Source organism: Eptatretus burgeri, chromosome 8 (assembly GCF_056783735.1).
Source record: "Eptatretus burgeri isolate ZD-2024b chromosome 8, Ebu_testis_v1, whole genome shotgun sequence".
Lineage (NCBI taxonomy): Eukaryota > Metazoa > Chordata > Myxini > Myxiniformes > Myxinidae > Eptatretus > Eptatretus burgeri.
Window position 1 is genome coordinate 7,804,822 of NC_140968.1, and position 7,947 is coordinate 7,812,768.

Below are 7,947 nucleotides of genomic sequence, written 5' to 3' on the forward strand. Positions count from 1 at the left end.
ACCATGGCTGTACAAAACAAGGATAAAACAAGCAGAAAAGCCATGGTGGGGGAAGAACCTCCTATTCCTTTTCTTCTTTCTCATTTCCCTTTCATGGACACCCAGCAGGATTAAATAAAACCTGCCACAAGGGCAGAGGAGCTCCTTGTGAGCCAACAACCATACATATCTGGTGGCAACTGCATCTGCAGACATCCTCCTGCAGTTGCTTACCTTTCCTTGGAAGTTGGTGGTGGTATTTGTCCTCCGACCACCACAAAACGCACTGTCGTGTGTGTTGTGGTGGTGCTGTGGTGTCGTCCACCAGACGTGTCTCCTCAAGTTAATCTGAGGCATCCCTTCGATGCGGTGTCTGGAATGTCCTATCCTTAAGTGATGGGGATGGGTCAGGCATTTGCCTTGGGGATGGCCAGATGGAAGGCCCTGGAGTACAAGTGCAAAGTGGACGCAGTGGTGCACTGTGGCACATGCTTCCAATGAATGAATTTATGAATTTCCCTTTATTCAATGTGAGCTCTATTGCTTCGAATCTGCAACTGCCACCACCCAGGAGCAGCCCCAGATGAACTGAAGCCCCATGCAAGTCGTCGTCTTCAGAGCCCCCTTTCCATTTGTTCAACATTTGAATGCCTCATGAGGGGGTATGGGGTGGTGAGAGTCAGTCAGGGTCGGCAGTGGTGAGGGGAAGTCAAGGCAGGCAGTGGAAAGGGGCAGTCACGGCAGGCAGTGGAGAGGGGGCAATCAGGGCAGGCAGCAGTGAGGGGCAGTCAGTGATGAAGGGGAAGCAAGGGACTTGTCATGGGATATTGTGGGATTGATGTTGTTTATTGTTCACCCCAAAACAGCAGCTCCCCACCCTCCTTTTCCCAGCCACCGAATTATTCGTTTATTAACACCCTGGTGATAACCCTGCACCTGTCCCACTATTCTCATCCCCACACTCCCATCCCCCTCCCCAATCCCCTTATTAAATTGAGTCGTAAGCTCAACGGATATATCTAATCTGAATCGTGGTGTTGGTGTTGCACAGATGTGATCGACCAAATCTGAATTGCCACCTCCTGTGCTAAATTTCGTTGTTCATACCTGTTATACCTTCCTGGCTGGGTCACACAAAGCCAGCACCCCAGGCGGTCTCCTGGGTCACCTGCTCCTCAATCCGGCCCTGGCCCCACCATCTTTTTCTAATAATAGGCTCTTGCTGTCTGTCTTCTGCCAATCCCATCCTGAAACACAGAAAAGCTCTTTGGAGATAAAAAAGTGCTCCTGACCACATACAAAGCTTTCGTCCACAGCCTGATGGAGTACTGCTCTCCCCTCTGGGCTGGTGCTCCTGCCTCTTACCTTTCTAAGCTTCACGCTGCAGAAACAAAGGCATTCAGGATCATTGGTATCTTCTGCAGTGAGGCCAAATCTTTTTTTTTTTTTGCAAAAGTTTTTGCAAGAAATGTTCGTCAGCTTGTATGTTTTTTATTTATTTATTTTTTGTTTGTTTGTCTGTAATCACGTATAAAAAATTCTGCAGGGCACAGTTATCATCGGAAATTTTTGTAACTTCGCATATCAGAGGCCTATAGAGATCCCTTTCAGCGCACAAAATTTTGAAGGTCAAGGTCAAAGGTCAAGGTCACTGTCGCAAATCAGGGGAGTCGCCGAAACCCTTATTTTTTGAGTAATTTTAATCTACTCGTCTCCAAACTTTATGGGAATGTCGTACATGGTCTGGCGCTCAGCTGATTAGTTTTTGGTGGCGATTGGCCTTGACCTTCATGGTTAGCGCCAGAGGTCAAACATATTTGACCCCAAGGTCAAATTTTCAAGTTTTAGGAACCATATCGTGTAGTGCTTCAAATTGAACACCTCTGAGTGCTTTCTAGATATGTCAAGCTTGAGACATTATGACGTCATTTGGTTACGTTTTGAGGCAAACATATTTTTCATGGTTACTCTGGAGAACGATTGTCATCGCATTCTCTCGTAGGCAGATATTCCTCAAGGAGTCGCTCCTGGTGGATAGCAGCTCTGTTCACCTCAGTGTGACCTTAAAGAAGTCACATGTGGTCACCTTTTGGCAAGATACGTTGGTTTATTTGTTTGTTTGTTTGTGAACAGTATTACGGAAAAACTGACGGATTTCGACGAAACTTGGTGGGGGGGTAAGGTATGGTCCAAGGATCATGCCATTAAATTTTGGACTTGGTCCCCCCCCCAAAAAAAAATTGTTCGAGAAAAAAAAAAATTTTGCAAGTTTTTTTTCAAGAAAATTTCAATTTTCTTTTTTGCATTTTTACATGTTTTAAGTGATTTCCAACCCCCCCGCCCAAAAAAAAATGGAGAAAAGAACGATTACTGTCAGCACTGTTGACATCATATTTAATGAATAAGATAGAAGGTTCACTTGAGTGACCCAGCAGTATTGGCGGCGGAGGTTTTGCACTCTCCCGAGTGCTCCCCCTCTTGTTCCCCACTGTTTTGTCCTTCCCTCTCCCTCCCCTCTTGCTGTACGTTGTTTGTTAGCTCTCATTCGAGCCTGGACAACACTCCAGACTGTTGTGGGCCAGGGTTCAGTGGCGATAAACGACCACAAGGTGGAGCAGTAGAGTCGTCTCCCACCGAACACCCAGAATTTAGGTCGTGACTCTCGGACAACTCCGAAAGCTCAAGGGTCCCTTTGCGGACCATGGTCGCCAATATTTCGACGGCGTGGTGTAGGGTTAATTGCCTAATTTCAATATACCTAAGTACCCACGACGTCCAACTACCGGGGAAAACCACACCCTCGACCGACTTTGTCCGAACCGAGTCGCTATCACCGACTCGGATGCAGCGTAACCAAGAAGAAGCCACCAAGGCCACGCCGGACCAAATGAACAATGTACAGCACAAACGGCCTTACTATTTCTCAAACCCACACCGTGCTGGGTCAATGAAAGAAAACACGAACAACAAACTGGAACATTTAACACGGGGGTTTATTTATAAAGAATAATCCGGGAGGGGAGACACAGAGCAGAGTTATAATGAATAAAAGAAATGCAAACCAAGGAACACAGGCACTTTACAGTTTCTACTTACAGACGGGGCCCACGGGGACACACACACACACACACACCCAAAAGAAACTGGACCCTGTGGGTCTTTAGTCGGTAGAGCTGGGCCGCCTCGTGCGGTCACACCGACCCGAACCACCACGGTGGGACTCGAACCCACGACCTGAAGTCCATTGCCCACGACCCTGGCTGCTCGGTCACCAGACTTGCCCACCAAAGGACAGCAGACCACTCTAAACCACGACCACGACCGTCTGCAGAGCCCTCGTCGACAACCACTGAGCCACGACGACAGACTGCTCGGCAATCTCCATGAACTCCTCTCTCTGCCGAACCCTGGTCCTGACCACCATTCGACTCTTCTGAGGTGGGAGGGTTCTCTTCTCCTCGCCACTCACCATCTGATTGGACGAGGGTTTGTGGGACGACTCGTGGTCACCTCCCGATTGGCTGGGGCATGCGTGTCATGCTCGCCCTTCGCTCATTCGCTGGAGGAAACATCCATGCCCTGCCTTGGGGCAGAGCCTCGATCCGAAGCGACGGAGGCTCCGCCCACGCCCTCAGCCAAAAACACATGGGCAATGGCGACGGGGTCGAGTGTGGGTCGGCGTCGCTGTTGTTGTTGTTGTGGATTTAATAAAAACCTGACTTAAAAATCACTCCAAGCGCACACACGAAATTCCCATTAGACATTGGGGATGGATTCTAACGACAAAACACATTCTTATTGAAATAACTGAACTACGGGGACTCTGGCTGCTTGTGTGCACAAGGTTTCCAAATCTGTAACAATACATCCATCCACACATACAGACATACATACTGATGCAACCAAGGGGTAAATATAAACACATATATTGAAGTGATGATACACACATTATACACACACCTGGAGGGCTCCGTTCCACCTTCTGAAATCCACGTGTGGAGAGAAAAACAAACAAACATCTCAATTTACTTTTACTTGAACTTTCTCACAGATTCATCATGAATTTACACTTTCCGAGAAGATAAATATCCTGTTCAACAAGTCCTACACCGTCATCTCACAAACTAGATTTGTACATGGATGGGAGATGTTTCGGAACCTGATGGGGGGGGGGAAGGGCCAGCCCGGTTGGGGGCAGGGTGGCAGGAGCCAGGCTGATTTAGGGAAAGGTGGTGGCGCCAGTACTATTGGGGGCAGGGCGGCGGGGGCCAGTATGATTGGGGAAAGGGTGGCGGGGGCCAGCCTGATGGGGGGCAGGGCGGCGGGGGGCCAGCCTGATGGGGGGCAGGGCGGCGGGGGGCCAGCCTGATGGGGGGCAGGGCGGCGGGGGGCCAGCCTGATGGGGGGCAGGGCGGCGGGGGGCCAGCCTGATGGGGGGCAGGGCGGCGGGGGGCCAGCCTGATGGGGGGCAGGGTGGCGGGGGGCCAGCCTGATGGGGGGCAGGGCGGCGGGGGGCCAGCCTGATGGGGGGCAGGGTGGCAGGGGGCCAGCCTGATGGGGGAAGGGCGGTGGGGGCCAGCCTGATGGGGGCAGGGCGGCAGGGGCCAGCCTGATGGGGGGCAGGGCGGCGGGGGCCAGCCTGATGGGGGGCAGGGCGGCGGGGGGCCAGCCTGATGGGGGGCAGGGCGGCGGGGGGCCAGCCTGATGGGGGCAGGGCGGCGGGGGCCAGCCTGATGGGGGGCAGGATGGCGGGGGCAGTCTGGTTGGAGGCAGGGCAGTGGGGGCCAGTCAGATGGAATGTCGGTGGAAGGTTAACGAGGAATGTTACATTTTCGACCCACACGATATTTTTGAGTTTATAGATTATTAATCAGGGTTTTCATCTTCATTCAGATTATGAACGTTAAAAACCCCACAGAACAGATAAAGTCGGTAATCGAACCTCGTTCCCTCGTTACTCCTCGTTTGGAGATCAAATTGGATATACAAGTCAATTATAAAATGTTTCTGGTAGTTTTGTAGTTAAAAAAAGGAAGAATGAGGTTTAACATCGTTGAAGGAAGTTTAGTGATGATTTGATTATAAACAAAAGGAGTGAAAAACACCTCATTAAATTAACAATCAAACACCTCATTAAATTAACAATCAAACACCTCATTAAATTAACAATCAAACACCTCATTAAATTAACAATCAAACACCTCAACAAACATTCAGTAAAAACTCCTTTAACTTTCCTTCATCGACGTCGTCAAGAAACATAAAAGTATTATTTCTTTAAATTCACGTTTTTAGTGTTATATTAGAATACCCAAAATACCTCTTACCATCAGTCCCGTCCGGACCACGAGGATCTCGGTTCGAGGTTCTGTTCGAGGTTTACAGGAACAACAACCCGGAAGTTCTTCATCGTCCTTTCATTTTTCTTCTTCTTCTTCCTCCTCGTGTTCATTTTTCTACTTGTTTTCACTGATCTCCACCATTGTATTTGACGGTTTTGTTATTTTATAAAATACTCCAAGAATGAGGAATCAATATTCTCAACGTTTTATTAAACCGACATCGGAACGTCACAAGGTTTTCACTATACACCTCCTGACCTCTGACCCCGAGTCTTCTTCCTCATCGCTCCCTCTCACGTCCGGTCGATACACAACACCACGTGTTGAGGTGGAGCCCCCGTCATCCTGAGATCGTCAAAACAAGGACTGGCTTCCTGGAAACAAGGGGTCGTGCATCACCGGCACAGCCGAACTTCCAGCAATGATGCAACCAGCAGCAATCGGCTGTAATACAAAACCATAAAAATAAATTATTTTCCCGCATTGAAACACAAATTTACAATCCGAACATCAATATCTGCAGCACATGGTTAGTTCACTCGAGTAACCTGGTCCAAAGTACAATCCACATGGTTAGTTCACTCGAGTAACCTGGTCCAAAGTACAATCCACATGGTTAGTTCACTCGAGTAACCTGGTCCAAAGTACAATCCACATGGTTAGTTTACTCGAGTGACCTGGTCCAAAGTACAATCCACATGGTTAGTTTACTCGAGTGACCTGGTCCAAAGTACAATCGACATGGTTAGTTTACTCGAGTGACCTGGTCCAAAGTACAATCCACATGGTTAGTTTACTCGAGTAACCTGGTCCAAAGTACAATCCACATGATGTTACTGAACTCCACAAACTGACATGTTCCTTTTGAGATATAACTTCAACAACAAGGGAAAACAAACATTTCCTTTCCCATGTCCCTGTAAAAACATGGTTTTGGTTTTACACTAAATTCCTGTTTCACTCCCACATGCCGGAGTGAGTGATCCAAAGATTCTTACTCAAACAAACAAACAAAAAAACATTTTATTTATTCATTGAAATTTCCTGAGATGAGATTTCGGCCAACTCCATCAGTCCACGTCAGTGTACATTTACATGAATGTCAAGGTCATCAGTAAGTAATTAATAAACATTGAGTACATGGGATTTAAACTTCAATTCACTGCATCATGAGCCAGAGGTTCAGATGAAAACACCAACAGGCCAAGCAAACAGTGTGTTGGGCCAAGGGTTTTATAAACAAAGGTGCAAATTGATGAAGTGATGAATCCAGAAAACCTGCAGCACCAGAAACATTTGCATGGAATTAATTAACGTGATTAATCACATATTATAATTGATAATGTTGTGTAACTTTCCGCCTGGTTAAACTGTTGCGGTGTCGGGACGTCCGCCACGAGCACGACCACCAGATGGAGCAATGGAGCCGGCTCGACTCGACCACCCGGAATGGATAGATCGTACTTCTCTGGAAAACTCTGGAGAAGACTGGTCCTTTCTTTTGGACCGAACTCGCCAAGGGATAGACCACGTGGGGTAGGGTTGATTGCCAATTTCAATTTACCTCAGTACCCACGTGGTCCGACTCCCGGGGAAGTTCACCCTCGACGGAACTCGTATGGAAACGAGCCGCTTCGCGAGCCCGTTCCGTGTGCGATGCCGAGCGGTTTTAATCGCCAAGTTCCGTCAGTCTGATTATCCCGTTACGAGGGCACAACGGCCTTGTTGGTTTACAACACGCGCGACACACTCAGTCAATGGCAGAAATGGACACGGACGAGTTGAAAACATTTAACAAATGGGGTTTATTTATAAAGCAATGGGGGCCGAGGGAACACAGAAGACAGATTTATGCCAAATATCAGAAAGGGAATGCAAATATATATATATATATATATATATATATATATATATATATATATATATATATATATATATATATATATATATACATACATATATATATACATACACACACAAGCACTTATGCAGTTCCACGACTCATTGGACGCGGCGCAGGCGCACGCGCGCACACACACACACACACACACACACACACACACACACACACACACACACACACACACACACACACACACACACACACACACACACACACACGGACCCCATGGGTCTTTATTTGTATCTCCAGCCCGGAGGACGGTCGGACTGCAGACCAGCGAGAGTTGGCTATCTGGCCACGAGCGCGTGGCTGGGCGTCCCCTTCCTCCCGGAACTCCGGTCACCGACGGACGGAACAGCGCAGTGAACCCAGCTCAGGTGAAACGGGGTCGTTGCCCAAGTCCACGATCAATCAGGGGAGGAGGCGGTGGAGGAGTGTGAGGGCCAGGGCTGACGGCGACGAAGACGGTGAGGGAATCTCCACTCTTGGCGATGACGAGGGCAGTGAAGAAAAACCTCTCTTCTCCTCACAATTCTCTCAACACTTCTCTCCCTGTTCTCTCTCCAATTCTCTTCACGATTCTCTCCACAATCCTCTCCAACCATCCCCACTTTTTATCTCTTTTTCCCCACAGAGAGGGGGGGGGTGTCTCCGCCCTCCCCGCTTCTCCACACCGGACGACCTTCTGCGCATGCGCCCTCATCATTCCTCTCATTCGCCAAA

General features: G+C 48.6%; 1 protein-coding gene across 1 annotated transcript in view; it reads right to left on the minus strand.

Annotated features, from left to right (window-relative positions):
• LOC147021026 (uncharacterized) overlaps positions 1-7,947 on the minus strand; it is a 161,529-nt gene that overhangs the window by 50,278 nt on the left and 103,304 nt on the right. Inside the window, exons 2-3 of the mRNA XM_085893551.1 lie at positions 5,307-5,765; positions 1,087-1,226 (exon numbers count right to left, since the gene is read on the minus strand). The gene's annotated coding sequence lies outside the window, so the exon portion shown is untranslated. The remainder of the gene's footprint in view (positions 1-1,086; positions 1,227-5,306; positions 5,766-7,947) is intronic.